General features: G+C 45.9%; 1 protein-coding gene across 4 annotated transcripts in view; it reads right to left on the bottom strand.

Annotated features, from left to right (window-relative positions):
• EPHB6 (EPH receptor B6) overlaps positions 1-4,955 on the bottom strand; it is a 66,335-nt gene extending 61,380 nt beyond the window's left edge. For 3 of the 4 annotated variants that reach the window (XM_061454253.1, XM_061454251.1, XM_061454254.1), the window contains exon 1: positions 4,643-4,657. The gene's annotated coding sequence lies outside the window, so the exon portion shown is untranslated. Of the gene's footprint in view, positions 1-4,642 lie in introns of all 4 variants that reach the window. The other variant, XM_061454252.1, reaches the window with a different exon arrangement.
• Between the last annotated feature and the right edge of the window lie 10,493 nt (positions 4,956-15,448).

The following is a 15,448-nucleotide window of genomic DNA, read 5'->3' as shown; positions in this document are numbered from 1 at the left end:
AAACTACAGTGAATTCCCTCTGTCTGCTCAGCCTCTGTCTGCTAGATTTTAAGAGACTTAACTTATTTCTACTCAGTTCAGCACAGTTTGTTCTCAAATCATGTTGTACTACGCTTTTGCCGATTTCTAACATGCTTAGATACTGGAGGAGAAGGCCACTAACATCCCTGGTAATGAAAGCAGCATTCCTCAGCAGAACTGTTCCATTCCTAATAATGATGGCAATGATAACTGCTGATATGGTAGCCCCTTTATGAACAAAATATGCCCCAAACAGGATTAGCAAACTCACTGAAAAGTGAAAATGGCAGTACATATTTGCATTCCCATTGATGCTGGCGCCAGCTCAAAGCTTACTGACATTAACAAGGGAAGGGACTATCTGGGAGACAACTGCAGGCAACCATCCCAATCCAGCTGTGCTTCCAGCAGCTTTTTCCTGGCTCAAAACCAAGAAGGAATAATTTTAAACATCTTTCTGGTGCAGAAAGCATTTCAGATTCTGCTTACTGGAATCAAATCGATCCTAGCTGTAAGTGAAACTGAACATTTGAAAATTCAAATGGTTTTATAAACAGACCAATTTGAATTTCCAAATGGAAATTGAAGATCTGCCCAGAAATCTCTGCAACAATATCCCTCTTGTGACATCCTACCTTCTTCTTAAAGAACAGTTAGGAAGATAAGAGAGTTCTGCCAAGGTACCCTGCTTCCATCTGTAGACATCCTCAGGATCTGAGGTAAGCCTGATGCTAAAGGTCTGCATCCTACACACTGCCCCAGACAGGTCAAATAGAGACATATCATGTGAGTGTTTTACAGTTAAGTGGGAGAGAGACCAGATCATTCAGGGAGCTCTGAAGGTTTTACAGTAACTTGGAGGAAGATGGGTATGCTAAACCTGAAATAGGTTACAGTCAGTAGTCCTCCATCTCCAGCTTCTACGGTTTAATTACCTGATTTGGACACACTGGATGTTTTCCAGAGACATGGCATAGAAAGAAAAAAAAAGCATTTGGAAACTGCAGAATCAGCAGAGGAATCATTTCTCTGGCAAGCCTGGGGAAGGGGAAGTCTGAAAATGAAGTCATCTATGTTTCAATATACAGGTCTGGGCTGGCAAGAATTTCCATCCTAAGGTGAACTAAGACCTTAAGCCTCCATATGTAAGGCTACAGCTTTCAGACTGGATAGACTGTGTTCTCACAGTCTCCAGCATCTTCTGTACTCCCAGGACAGCACTTTTTCCCCTCCTCTTTAGTTGTTGTTGTGGACATACATGGCCATGTGCATATATGCATGCATAGGGGACGGAGTGTGTACATGTGAAACATTTGAACAAAACATTTCTTGACAAGCAAGCCCTGGGCAGCAGCATGAACAGGGGCCTCTGAAGGCATGGAAAACGGAAAACAGTAACTACAAGACCTTGACTTCCAAAGCTACTGCTTTTCTCAGAAGTGGTCTCCAGAGCAATATGCTAGTAGCACCTCTGCGACAGGAGCAACAGCCTACTCCACAGTGACCTTTGAAGAGGCAAGACAGCATCTTCTGTGCCAAATACTGCACCAGTACCTCCATCAAGTGTACACTTTTAGGTTTGTACACGTGTCAATAGTACATTTAAAATAATAGTTCCTGAAAGCATAACACATGGTTCTGAGAAGCAACTACTCATGTAGTTAATCTTTGTTAAGTTTAAAACTCCCTGTATAAATCAAATGCGAGAAGAGCAACAATATGCTAGGCACATTTTCTGCTCACTTGTCAGGGTACCGTGGCTGACAGGAATAATTGCAGAGTTTTTATCCTTTTGGGGTCCGTTCATGTAGCACTGTTGGCACCGCTAGAAACAATGACACTGCATAGCTGCCAAACAGCAAATATGGAGAGAAGAGGGATGTCCAGGGCAAGACTCTACAGGCAGAAGATACATAGTAAGGCTGCAAAAAGTTAGAAAACTGCTGAATTTATGGAGTCACTAGCTGGAAAAAGTATGTTAAGTGTGTTGTTTTAAGATGATATAAAGCTTCCTAACAATATACAAATTTTAAAACATTCAGATATAATATATGAAAGTAGGTTTAAGTAAAAAACATTAAGAGAAAATGACAAAACTACAGGATGTTCATTAGCTCCCTCCTAAAGCTTTAACCAACTTTTCTCTTCACAGAAATGAGTCCTTTAGTCTTTTTATTCCAGGCTATCTGGAATATCCTTAACAAACACCTTTTCACCATAGTGCCCTTTTTGGGTAACACTGACATGCTTTTTGGTGATTAGACCACATTATAAAGATCTAGCTTGACCATAAATACCAGTTGCTACTTCTTCCATCTTCTATTAGTTCTGTGTGCAGTAAATATACACAATATGGCCACAGAAATCAGAAAGAAACTGTGCAACCTTAAATGTGCTCTCAAAGTACTTTGCACTCATCTGTAAGGACTTCAGGAGAATCTTCTGCACAGGGGCTGCTGAGGGGTAATCCATGGGTAACAAGGAGAAGCAGATTTTAGAGGGAACAGAACTATAAAAGGAAGCATTCCTGAAGCCAGAAGAAAAGTATGCATAAATCTCATACCAGTGCAGGTATCCACGGAAGGAGAGTTGACCTCAAAGTAACTCTATCTTAATGGAGGCACACAAGGTAAGGGGTGAGAAACTACAGAGATTTCTTACATGAATATCTGCATGCGGCACATGAAGTATCAAAGGGGAAAATATATGCACCTGGGCACAAACAGGTGAATTTGTGTGTGTGTGTATATATATATATATATATATATATATATATAAAGACAATTCTCAATGGACTGAAGGACCAGCTCTCTTGTCAGGCATGTCTGCTGGCTGCCTATGGGAGCATGCCCAATAAGCTGTCTCCATGGAGCCATCAGCTGCCTTTCCCCAAAAAACACATTTACATTGTGACACTGGTCACCCTGCAAGTCAAATACAGAAGGCAGAGACAGTAGGAGCCTTGAGCAAAAGAAAACCTCAGCCCCTTCCAAAAACAGCCTCTATAACCCAAGCTGTTCTTACACAGATAGCAGCTTGGAAGAACAAGGCCAGAAAACTTGCCTTTCTGCAGAGTTTCAGAGATGAAATTAGAAAGGATAATCCTGCTTCATACAAGCTCCAATGCCCTAAAGTAATGGTATTTTCAAGTATCAATGCACATGGCCATACAAACACTTCCGTGCAGCTCAGAGTAAGTGCGAGAAAGTCAAATGGGAGAGAACTCAGAAGACAAGAAAAACTGTTTAGTGGATAGAGGGGCACAATACATGTCAAGGGATTAGAAACCGCACATGCATAATATGGCTCAGAAGACACACACACAAAATGCAGTAAAGGATGCAACTATATGCAGTTATCTGAGGCTTGCCAAAACACTAGTGAAACAGACTGAAGTGGTGAAAGGGGTTGATTTTAGGGAATTAATGTCCAGATAAAAAAAAAACCAAAACCAATACTTTGGAACCTCACCACTGGAGTTCTTTCAAACTAGGAATGAAGAAAAGCCTAAAACCAGCCACTAAATCTTGTATTAGTGGCTGAGGCTGGTCCACCAGATGTAACTGAACAAGAGGTGCCCTCATTTCCAGCTTCCATGTTTCTGATTAGAACCTACATAGAAAGGAAGAAGGGAGCCTTCCTTGTTCATCCCAGCTGAGGCTGCAGATCTCTCGGTAGCAGATGTGTCCGGTGGCAGCTGCTCTTTCCACTGTCTTCACTTTGTTGTTTCTGTTTGCCCTCTCACTTTTCCTTCCTCATCAATCTGCATGACTTGGTATCACTCTAATGAAGGACACCCTTGGGAGATTTGCTTCCCCATCTTTACTCTCTTATTTCTACAACTTGTAGGGAAAGGCAGGTGTGGGAATAGCAAGAGAGACTTCAGAGTAAGTTAAATCATTTCAGTGCATCTGTGAAAGGCAAATTTAAAATTACCCATCACAGCAGCTCCTCCCACATTCAGATTTATTTAGCCTGAGTAGTAGTAACTTGAACCAGCTTCTTGAAAAATAGGTTAATACGTCTTTTCTCTACCACAAGTACTCATACAACGATTTGTCCCCCAGAAGAGCATTAAACAACCCTACCTACAGAGGAGGACACACAGACTTCACCGCATCATTCCACAAGGATCAGGAACCTACAGCAGCACCAACCTACCCCTGCCCTCCTGCTTCACAGACTCCAAAGGCAGAATTTAGCTAGGGCTCTTCAAGGAGCTAGAGACAGAGAGCAACATCACCCATGGGATCAGACCAAGCACCCCATGCATGTGTGGAAGGGCTCTGGCTTCGACAGCGATTTCCGTGAGCACGGAAACCGTGACCAATTTCATGCAGCTTTTCTCTCCCAGCCCCAACACGGCCGGAGAGAGGAGAGGTGTGCTCGGGGGCGGCCCCTGCGGGCACTCCCCACTCCCAGGAACAGCCTTTACACAGCAGCAAAGGGCAGAAACCCCACAGCCTGCGGAGTTTTAATCCCTTTCACTCCTTCCTTGGGTCTTCCCCTTCCCCCCCTCCCGAACGCAGAGATCCGAGGAGATCCTCGACCACGGCTCTTTCTCAGCTCTCTCCGGCCAGGCTCACAATGCCCTTCCCCTCCGGCCCGCCCGCCACAATACCTTCTGCAGGGCTCCAGCATCACCCCCTCCACTTCCCAGCATCGCTCATGTAGTTTTCGCAGGAGCCCTTCCCGCTAGAGCCATGCCGGCCGCTCTCCCGGCATCAGGAAACTTGGACAAAGACCATTTTCACGGTGCAAGTGACACCGCCTCCATGGGCCAGCGCCAGGTCCCTCTCGCTCTGCGCCCACTGCCTCTTTGTCCCCTGGCCCCGGGCACAGCTCTTGGCCCTCGACCGATGCCTTCCACGGGTTGGATGCCTGCGAGCGGTCCCGCTCCCCGCACTCCTCTCCAGGAGCGGCTTTTCCTTCTCCTCTCCTCACCCCGATCCCGCTCTCCTACAAGAGTCTCTCCCTCTCTCTCTCTCCTCCTCCCTCTTCCCAGGAGCTGCCTCTCTCTTTCCTCCCCTTCCTCCCCTCCCTCTCCCGGGCTCATCCCGCTGCTTTCCCCCTGCCGCCCGCTCCTCCCCTCCCCGCCCCTCCTCTTCTGCTGCCCCCCTCCCCAGCGCTGTTCAGTGCCGAGGCCCGGCCCAGCGCAGCAGCGATCGGCAGCAAACGAGGGTGGGAGCGGGCTGCGCGATCCCGCACGGAGGCGGCGGCCGCCATTCCCGGCCCCGTGGCGGCGGGCAGCGTCCTCTCTCCCTCCGTTGCCGGCTCACTCGGCCCCCGCCGCCTCCCTCCTGCCGGCTGCCGCAGCTGGGGGTACCCAGGGGTCGAGCGGGGCGCGGAGCCCCCGTCGTGTGGCAACCGCTGCACTGGGCGGCACCGGGTTCCGTCCTCGATCCCGGCCCTTGCTGCACAGGCTCCCCCTCGCTTCCTCCGCCGCGCGGCTTCCAGAGGGGGATTTCCCGGTGGGTCTTCCCTCGGCACCGCGCCTTGTCCATCCCCCGTGTCGTACTGCGACCGCTCTTCGTGTGAGGATGTCCGAATGCGACTGCGGGTGTGCGAGCCCTCCTGGGTTCGTGCCACAAGATACAGTGTGGCAGTACTGGAGTAACAGCATCAACTACTGATGCTCGGTCACTCTCACTTCACATTGCTGAAATCCGTGTTGCTGCTGTTCTGTGGCCACTCAGCTTAAAGTTAGCACATACGTGCTTACTTGCACTACACTTCCAAATGCTCCCGATCAAGTATCACAGAACTAGGTGCTTCCTTAATTTTAGGTACTAACAAATCTCAACTCAATTGGCAATGGTGTGGGTGAATAAACCATGGTTCTTCAATTAACCTTAAAGGAGAACCTCATCTGCCATCGCAGAAACAAAGGACTGGAAGCATCTTTTTGGTTTGCTCCTGCCTCCTGGTAGTGCAAGAGAGTCTACCTACTCAATCTGCGAATGGTAGTGGGCTGAGTGTAGACAAATGCTGGAGGATGAGGTATAACCCTCTGATTGTACATACCATTCTGTGAGTTACATGTACAAGTGGCAGAAAATGAGGGTGCTGTGAGCTACAGGGCAAGCAGAGCATGCCCGTCGGGGCTGAAGGGAAGGAAAATATACCAAAATTCACCAGAATTTTGGGCCTCTGCTACCAAAGTAACTCATGTTACATACAATATAAAGAGACACTGATTCCCTTCAGTGTAAAACACTGGTACACATACGAAAGCACAAATAAACATTAGATACCCTGCTGCATGATAAAATATATAAACTTGTGCTTAAAAGAAGTACTATCAGTAGATAGCAGCCTATCTCTGAATTCAAAAAGCTAAGGCTAGTTTCCGCACAGCAAAGCCTTTTCTAGCAGTTCTGTATGTATATACAGAATAACACAAACACCCTCTTCACAGACACCATAGTTACTTTCTTAAAACCTCTCTGTGGGGGTTTCTAGAGACAAATCGGAGCAGACCTCTTTCCTGCCCTTCCACCCCCCTTCCTACCCACTCGGCCATCCTCCCCCCACCACTGATTCTAAAATAAATTGACTTCAGGAGAAATTGCAAGTTCTCAGCTCCTCATGGCATCTGGACCTTACTAAGTTCCGTAGTAAATTTTGGCACATATGTTTTCCCTTCTTCTTCGTTTTAGTAGTACGAGGAGCATCTGGCTCCTAGAAAGGAGCAGTAGGACTCTACCATTGCACCGGGGTCGTGAAAGAGGTTAACCAGCTGCTTTGTTCAATAGCTGCAGAAACACTTCCTCCCCTTTATGGTAATGGATTATTCCCCCAAAACCTCCTCCTCCTCCTTGTGTAATGAAAGCCAAGCATGAACAAGCTGCTACTATGAATGGGGAAGTTTGGGGAAACTTCCCGTGCTACAGGGATGCAGGCATGCACATGCAACACCCCAACCCTGTTTGAATTCTCACCTGGTGAAAGGCAAGACAACAGCCCTTTCCTAGAGATTATTTTTAAGGCAATGTTTAAATGTTCTTTCTTCAGTGCTGGAGGTTTTTGCAGTCCATGCATTTCTATCTTCCAAACCTTTTCCAGTTTGTGAGACCTTCATCTACGAAGCAGATTATCACATCATAGCAGAAAAAGTCGCCCTTCTCAAAATGTAAGCAATTACAGCCCAGCCATGACACAGGTGAGAAACAAAAGCTCCCTGTTGCAAACCACCATGAGTGGATCTGATTCTTAGGGCAACCTCAAACATGACAAAACCAGCACACTTTATGCAACAGTGTGGCTGCATGATACAGGTCAGTGGTCTCCAAAGTGGGGTGCAAGCATCATAAGGGGTGTGCAAGATGACCCATTGCGTGCAAGAGAAAAGTATTAGAATTTCAATAGTACATTTATATAATCTATAAATAAGTAATTATATATATACATATATATATACACATATATACATATACGCTAAAGTCTTTTAACAGTAAGGGTACATGATCAAAAAACTCTGGAGACCACTGATACAGATAATCATGCACCAGCTTACATAGACAGACATTCATGTTATAGAACACAAAATTCCACGCAAGATTTGCAAATATCCAGATGCACAAACGGATCTCATAATATTTAAAGCAAAAGAAGAAGGTGCAGTTATTAAAACAATGGTCAAAATAGCAAAGAATAATCTATTTCATAAATAATCTCCTCACTGCGTGAAACATGTTAGGTCTTGAAGAGAAAAGAATTGGAATGTGCAGGGCAGACAGCGTAAACTAAAGAGAAGAAAACCACCCATGAGAGAATAACTGAGGAGGATAAAAGGGAGGGGTGAGGCTAAGACAGGGGGAATAGAGTTTCAAAAGAAAAAGAGAGAATAAGGAGGGTAAGAGTGAGAGAAGTGGGAGACAGATATAGAGGAAGCAAGATACACAAAGAGCAACTATAAAAGACAGACAAGGAAAGACAGGAATGCAAAGAAGGGGAGGAGCTGGGAATAGCAAATAGTATAGCAGGCAGAAGAAAGAGTAAGAAGGGCACTATTTATACATGAGAGGACATGTCTGACAAGCAGTTTTGAAGCAGAAATATTTTCAGGAGATAAAAATCATCCAGATTTTTTCAAGGGCAGAGTTATCATTTCAAAAGTCTAAACTAGCACATTTTCCTTCCCAGATTTCTAAAACCATAACCATACAGATCAGTAAATGAAAACCTTATAATACCCTTCTGGATACTCTATATCATGGCCCTGTTTTGATCGTTGATGTGCTGGATACAAAAGTATCAAACCATAAGAAAGCCCAGCATAGAAAGAGGAGCAGCTTACAGAAAATGAATGAGACAACTGAAGGGAAGTTAGGGAAGCTCAGAAGCGTAAACAGACTGAGGGGCAGCCCAAAGTGGAGTGTGAAAGACCAGACCCTGCAGATTCACAGTCTCTACACTGGCTCTTGGTAGGCATTAGTATATAGTCATGGTTTTTTAGTTGTTGTTTACTTTTTAATCTCCATTACAAATAATGAGATTTTCTACAAGCAAAGTGACTTCTTCTGGGTTTCAGTTCTCCCTTTGAAAGAAGCAGTGTGGTTTTGCTTACACAGCAGACTCGTTCTCTGCTTTGTTCCTTCTCTGCCATCACTTAGGCATGAATGTATAGGTATATTGCAATCTTCTTAGTAGCCTATCAAGCATCTGAGTTCAGCCTTTTCTGTCCGCTGATCCATGCTGATCCATGTTCCAAGCTTTACTCGCTTCCTCAGGAGGTATTCTGTGACCCCAGTTCTTGACCAAGCATGAGATTTCCAGTTTCTGCTGGATTTGTGAAGAACAGGAACTGCAGACTCTTGCTGGAATACCGCAGACAAAGTAGCACAGTACTTTGTTCAGTATTGTCTGCATGACTTGGAAGGAAGAGGGGCTCAAATAAACTGCAATTATCCCATTGTTTTGTTGCTTCAGTAAAAGTGTATTTAAGTCCTTCATACTTAGAACAGATTAATGTTGCCCCAGAAAGCTCCAAAAAGTTCCTGTTTTCTGTTGCATGCTTATGGTCAAGCAGAAAAAATGGAGCGACAGCTACAAAGATGGGAAGTGACATTTCCTAAGTGTCCTGGGATTTAAGAAAAATTGCCCTGCTAAAAAGATGCCCTAACATACAACTTATTCTTGGAAGCTCAGTAGAAAAACAAAGACAATAAATTACTGGAGTTGAAAGGCGTAATGAGGAAGGTTAAACACTGAAGAAGCTGAAAGGGAATGAGGCTTAGGTTCTGTAAGAGAATGTAAGGTACCAATGGACTGTTTCTCTCAAACTGGGAAGCTTTCATCATCCTGTGTCAAAGCAGAAGGTCTCTGAGCCTCCTCAAGGTTATAGTAAGGGGTTATATAAATGACTGCAGTTTCAGTTTAGCTTTCGGCTGAAAAATGAGTAGGAAAGGAGAACTGCAAATTTAGTTTGGATTGGAATAAAATTATTTCTTTTCTTTCTGAGGGGAAAAAGATGTGGGGAAGTGCTAAAAGAACATCCTTTAGCATGAAACACTCAATTCAACTTATTTCAGAAGCTCTTCAGAGGAGGAAATGAATGGCTAGATACCTAAAGGTGCTGGCAGAAGAAGCGTTTCAAAACAGAACAAGTCTGTAGCCTGGCAGTTCCTGGGTCCCAGCCTGTAGCCTCGGTACCAGTTTCTTTACCAAGGAATGCTTAATTACCTGTAAGATATGGAAACATCTCAACATAAAACATGAATTTCTCCCTTCACACATTCCATCTCCCATGCACGCTCAGAAGCCTGGGGATGACAACATATTTGTAGAAAACAGTTTAAAATCACCATAATGCAAAATGGGAATTGCTGCCATGGCTATGGTCCCACAGACTTTCCAACCCCACAAGAATACAGGCCTCTACTGAGACAGACAACCTTACTCTTTCTTTTCTCTGCCCTGAGCTGTATGTCCTGATCACCTTCCCTGTGCTGGCCGCAAAGATTTGTGCAGTGATCTGGATCAAAGAACTGATCTGGCTGAAAACCAATTCACCAAAAATCATACATAGAATTATAGTGTAGGAGCCTTTATGGAGCTGTCTAAATGCCACAGCTGAAAGACTGGTGGGAAGGCAAAGGTTGTGCAGGTGGGGAGTGACATGCAAGACCACCCCTTTAAGTAGCAACCCAGTTGATGTGTGTTTAAAGTGGACATATGTCAGTTCCCAGAGTATGATGCCTTTAATACTAAGTATCCCATAATAGGGATGGGGTTTTATTACCCTCTTGCAGTCTGTGACTAAAATTGTTCTTTTCCCACAGAAAATAAAACTGGAAAAAGAAAGGAAATCTTCCTGCAACTGTGCAGGAAACTGAAGCTAAACTTGAAAATGCCTCCAGAAATTGTTGAAATGCCATTGTTCACTAAATCTGACAAGCACTGGGGGTGTGGGAAACCACCCAGGTTTAACCACAATGTAACATGAGAACAACAAATCTCCTATGTATTTGTCAGCACTCCTGTAGAAGGTAAGCACCTTGAAGGTAACAGTGGCAATGCACAACTGCTTGTGTGTCATGTTGTGGGATGACCTATTCTAATCATCTTGCTTACCTTTCTGAATCATAGCATTATCGAATGATAGAGTATCTCAAGTTGGAAGGCATCCATAAAGTTCAAGTCTAACTCCCTGTTCCTCACAGAACTACCTAAAACTAAACTATATGACAAAGAATGTCGTCCAGATGCTCTTTGGCCTCTGACAAGCCCAGTGCTGTGAGCACTTCCCTGGGGAGACTGTTCCAGTGACTGAGCACCCTCAGTGAAGAACCTTTTCCTAATGTCCAATCTGAACTTCCCCTAAGGCAGCTTCATTCCATTTCAACTGAATGAAAAGACAATAAAAAAATGTTTCTATAAATACATCAGCAACAAAAGTAGGGCTAAGGACAGTCTCCATCCTTTACTGGATGTTGGGGGAAACAAAGACAAAGGGCAAGGAAAGGCTGGGGTACTTAACGCCTTCTTTGCCTCAATCTAATAGTAAGAACAGTAGTACTTGGGGCACCCAGAGCTGAAGACAGGGAACGGGAGCCAGGGGCCCCTGAGCTTGAAGACAGGGATGGAGAGCAGAATTAAGCCCCCATAATCCAAGGGGAAATGGGTAGTGACCTGCTACTCCACTTAGACATGCACAAGTCTATGGGCTGGATGGGATCCACTCAGGGGTACTGAGGGAGATGGCAGAAGTGCTCACCAAGCTACTTTCAATCATTTATCATCAATCTTGACTAACTGGGGAGGTCCCAGTTGACTGGAAGTTAGCAAATGCAATGCCCAGCTACAAAAGGGGCCAGAAGGAGGATCTGGGGAACTACAGGCCTGTCACTCTGACCTTGGTGCCAGGGAGGGTTGTGAAGCAGATCATCCTGAGCACCATCAAATGGCATGTACAGGACAACCAGGAGATCAGTCCCAGTCAGCACTGGTTTATGAAAGGCAGGTCCTGCTTGACCAACCTGATCTCCTTCTATGCGAGGTGACCCACTTAACGGATGAGGAAAAGGCTACGGATGTTGCTTACGTGGACTTTGCACCTTATCTTGCCTTTGGCACTGTTTCCCACAGCATTCTCCCAGGGAAACTGGCTGCCCATGGTTTGGACAGGCGTGCTCTTCGTTGGGTAAAAAACCAGCTGGATGGCCAGGCCCAAAGAGTGATGGTGAATGGAGCTCAATCCAGTTGGCAGCCAGCCACTGGTGGTGTTCCCCGTGGCTGAGTGTTTTGTTCAGTAGTTCATATCAGTTTTGTGTAATATATTTATCAACGATCTGGATGAGGGGATTGAGTGTGCCCTCAGTAAGTTTGTAGATGACACCACATTGGGTGAGGGTGTAGATCTGCTTGAGGGTAGAAAGACTATATAGGGATCTGGACAGGCTGGATAGATGGGTTGTGGCCAGTTGTATGGGATTCAACAAGGTTCAGTGCTACGTCTTACACTTGGGTCATAACAACCCCAGGCAATGCTACAGGCTTGGGGAAGAATGGCTGGAGAGTGGCCTGGAAGAAAAGGACCTGGGGGATGTTGGTCTACAGGCAGCTGAACATGAGCAGCTTGTGCCCAGATGGCCAGGAAGGCCAGCAGCATCCTGGCCTGCATCACCAATGGTGTGGTATCAGGACCTGGGCAACAATCATCTCCCTGTACTGGTCACTGGTGAGGCCGCCCCTCAAATTCTGTGTTCACTTTTGGGCCCCTTAATACCAGAGATGCACTGAGGTGCTGGAGGGTGTCCAAAGAAGAGCAATAAAGCTGCCAAGGTATTTAGAGAACAAGTCTCATGAGAAAACTGGGGGTTGTTAAGTCTGGAGAAAAGGAGGCTAGGGAGACATTACTGCTCTCCACAGCTACCTGAAAGGGGTTGCAGCAAGGTGGGTGTTGGTCTCTTCTCCCAAGTAGCAACTGATAGGACAAGAGGAAAAGGCCTCAAGTTGCTCCAGGCGAGGATTAGACTAATGAACAACTTAGAGAAGGGAGTGTACTTTTGAACTGGATCTCAGGAGAACAGAGAACCAGGGGAGGTGTTTGAGAACAAGTAACACTTTTCTTGTGCTGAGATCTGCACACGGGGGTTCGGAGGCTAAATATGTGGAGAGTCTAGCAATTTCTAGGTCTTTCAAGAGAGCATGGAATTCTAGATCACTGTGGGTGTAAAAATCACATAAAGCATGCAATTTAGGAGTGCCTTTTTCAAAACCTGGGAGTTGGGACCAGAAGACTCTGCTTTGTATTTCTGTAATTGAACAGTGCCAGTCGGTGGACAGAAGTGGTATTGTTAGCTAACAGAACAGTATCTGCTTAACATCCAAACATCCCAAAGCATACCAAAACCTGCAGGTAGGGATATCACATCCACTGAACTCCAGCTGATGCTTCACATGAGTACCATTTGCTAGAATACTTTTTTTACCATATAAAACATGGTGTATAACATTTTTGGGAATTCATGGAAAAAAAGAAAGCTTGGTAAAGTGTGAACCCTCTCTGTTTAAGAGTCCGTATTAGCACTGTACAGTCCAGGGTAGGTTTATTTCCTTCAGCCAACCAAACTCAGTAGAGAAAGGATTTTGAATACCTACCTTGTCAGTAGTACTGCAGGGATTCTCATGAATTTTAAGTGCCAAAGGTTAATCATTAACTACTACCATGCTATGCTTCTCTGTTGTGTAGTAAATATCTTGAAGTAATGGGTGCTCTCTCTTTATAAAGTCAGCATTATCCTGGTGACAGTGTGATGCTACATGTTTTTTTTCCTACGAGTCTGTGATTTCTTCTATGATGCTGTATTTTTTCAGACAAGACAGTCAGAATCCTGAGTGCACCAATAAGCCTTAACTGCCCTGAACAACCTCACCTGCACCCTCCAACAATGCAGTCTCTGCCCATTGCCCCACAAGCTGGGGCAATTGATGCTCAAACCTAGGCACAAATTCCCTTTTAAGTTACATAGTAGGTAGTGCCTCTTTACATTTCTTGTTTCATAGAATCATAGAATTGTTAAAGTCGGAAAGAACCTTAAGATAATCAAGTTCCAACCCCCATACCATGGACAGGGACAACCCTCACTAAACATGTCACCCAAGGCTCTGTCCAACCCAGCTTTGAGCACTGCCAGGGATGGAACATTCACAACTTCCCTGGGCAACCCATTCCAGTGCCTCATCACCCTCACAGTAAAGAACTTCACTCCTTATATCTAGTCTAAACTTCCCCTATTTAAGTTTGAACCCATTACCCCTTGTCCTACCAGTACAGTCTCTAATGAAGAGGTCTTCCCCACCATCCTTATAGCCCCCTTCAGACACTGGAAGGCAACCCTATGAGGTCTCCACACAGCCTTCTCTTCTCCAGGCTGAACAGCCCCAACTTCCTCAGCCTGTCTTCATACGGGAGGTGCTCCAGTCCCCTGATCATCCTCGTGGCCCTCCTCTGGCCTTGTTCCAACAGTTCCATGTCCTTTTTATGTTGAGGACACCAGAACTGCACACAATACTCTGAGTGAGGTCTCACGAGAGCAGAGTAGAGGGGCAGGATCACCTCCTTCGACCTGCTGGTCACACTGCTTTTGATGCAGCCCAGCACAAGGGTGGCTTCTGTGCTGCAAGCGCACACTCATGTTCAGTTTCTCATTGACCAACACCCCCAAGTCCTTCTCCTCAGGGCTGCTCTGAATCTCTTCTCTGCAGAATCTGCAGCTGTGCCTGGGATTGCTCTGACCCAGGTGTAGGACCTTGCACTTGGCTTGGCTGAACTGCACGAGGCTGGCCTCAGCCCGTGTCACAAGCGTGTCGAGGTCCCTCTGGATGGCATTCCTTCCCTCCAGGGTATCAACCGAACCACACAGCTTGGTGTCATCAGCAAACTTGCTGAGGGCGCACTCAATCCCACTGTCCATGTCGCCGACAAAGATGCTGAACAACACTGATCCCTGAGGGACACCACTCGTTACTGGTCTCCAAATGGGCATTGAGCCATTGACCACATCTCTTTGCATGTGGCCATCCAGCCAGTTCTTTCTCCACCGAGTGGTCCATCCATCAAATTGATGTCGCTCCAATTTAGAGACAAGGATGTCGTGTGGGACAGTGTCAAACGCTTTGCACAAGTCCAGGTAGATGACATCAACTGCTCTACCCCTGTCCATCAGTTCGGTAGCCCCATCGTAGAAGGCCACCAAATCAGTCAGGCAGGACTACCCCTTAGTGAAGCCATGCTGGCTGTCACCAAGCACCTTGTTGTTTTTCATGTGCCTTAGCATGCCTTCCAGGAGAATCTGCTCCAAGATTTTGCCAGGCACAGAGGTGAGACTGGCTGGTCTGTAGTTCGTTCCCTGGGTCATCCATTTTCCCCTTCTTGAAAATGGGGGTTATATTTCCCTTTTTCCAGTCGTTGGGAACTTCACCTGACTGCCATGACTTTTCAAATATGATGGTCAGTGGCTTCGCAACTTCATTCGCCAGCTCCTTCAGGATCCGCAGACGGACTTCATCAGGTCCCATGGACTTGTGCATGTTCAGGTTCTCAAGATGGTCTCAGACCTGATCCTTTCCTACAGTGGGCCTAAGGTCTTCATTCTCACCGTCCCTGCATCTGCCTTCCAAGACTTGGGTGGTGTGGTCAGAGCATTTGCCAGTGAAGACTGACACAAAGAAGTCATTAAGAGCCTCAGCCTTCTCCAAACCCAGGCTAGCCAGTTCTCCCAACAGTTTCCAGAGGGGGCCCACATTGTCCCTAGTCTGTCTTCTATTCGCTACGTACCTATAGAATCCCTTCCTGTTGTCTTTCATATTCCTTGCCAAGTTTAATTCTAACTGGGCCTTAGCTTCCCCAGCCTGGTCCCTTGCTTCCCGGACAACATCCCTGTATTCCCTAGGCCTCCTGTCTGTCCTTCCTTCCACCTTT

Source organism: Pezoporus flaviventris, unplaced genomic scaffold (assembly GCF_033815535.1).
Source record: "Pezoporus flaviventris isolate CSIRO_AGI_PZ_B2104156 unplaced genomic scaffold, CSIRO_AGI_Pfla_v1 ptg000015l, whole genome shotgun sequence".
NCBI classification, from domain to species: domain Eukaryota; kingdom Metazoa; phylum Chordata; class Aves; order Psittaciformes; family Psittacidae; genus Pezoporus; species Pezoporus flaviventris.
This window is presented reverse-complemented; position numbering and strand designations above follow the sequence as displayed.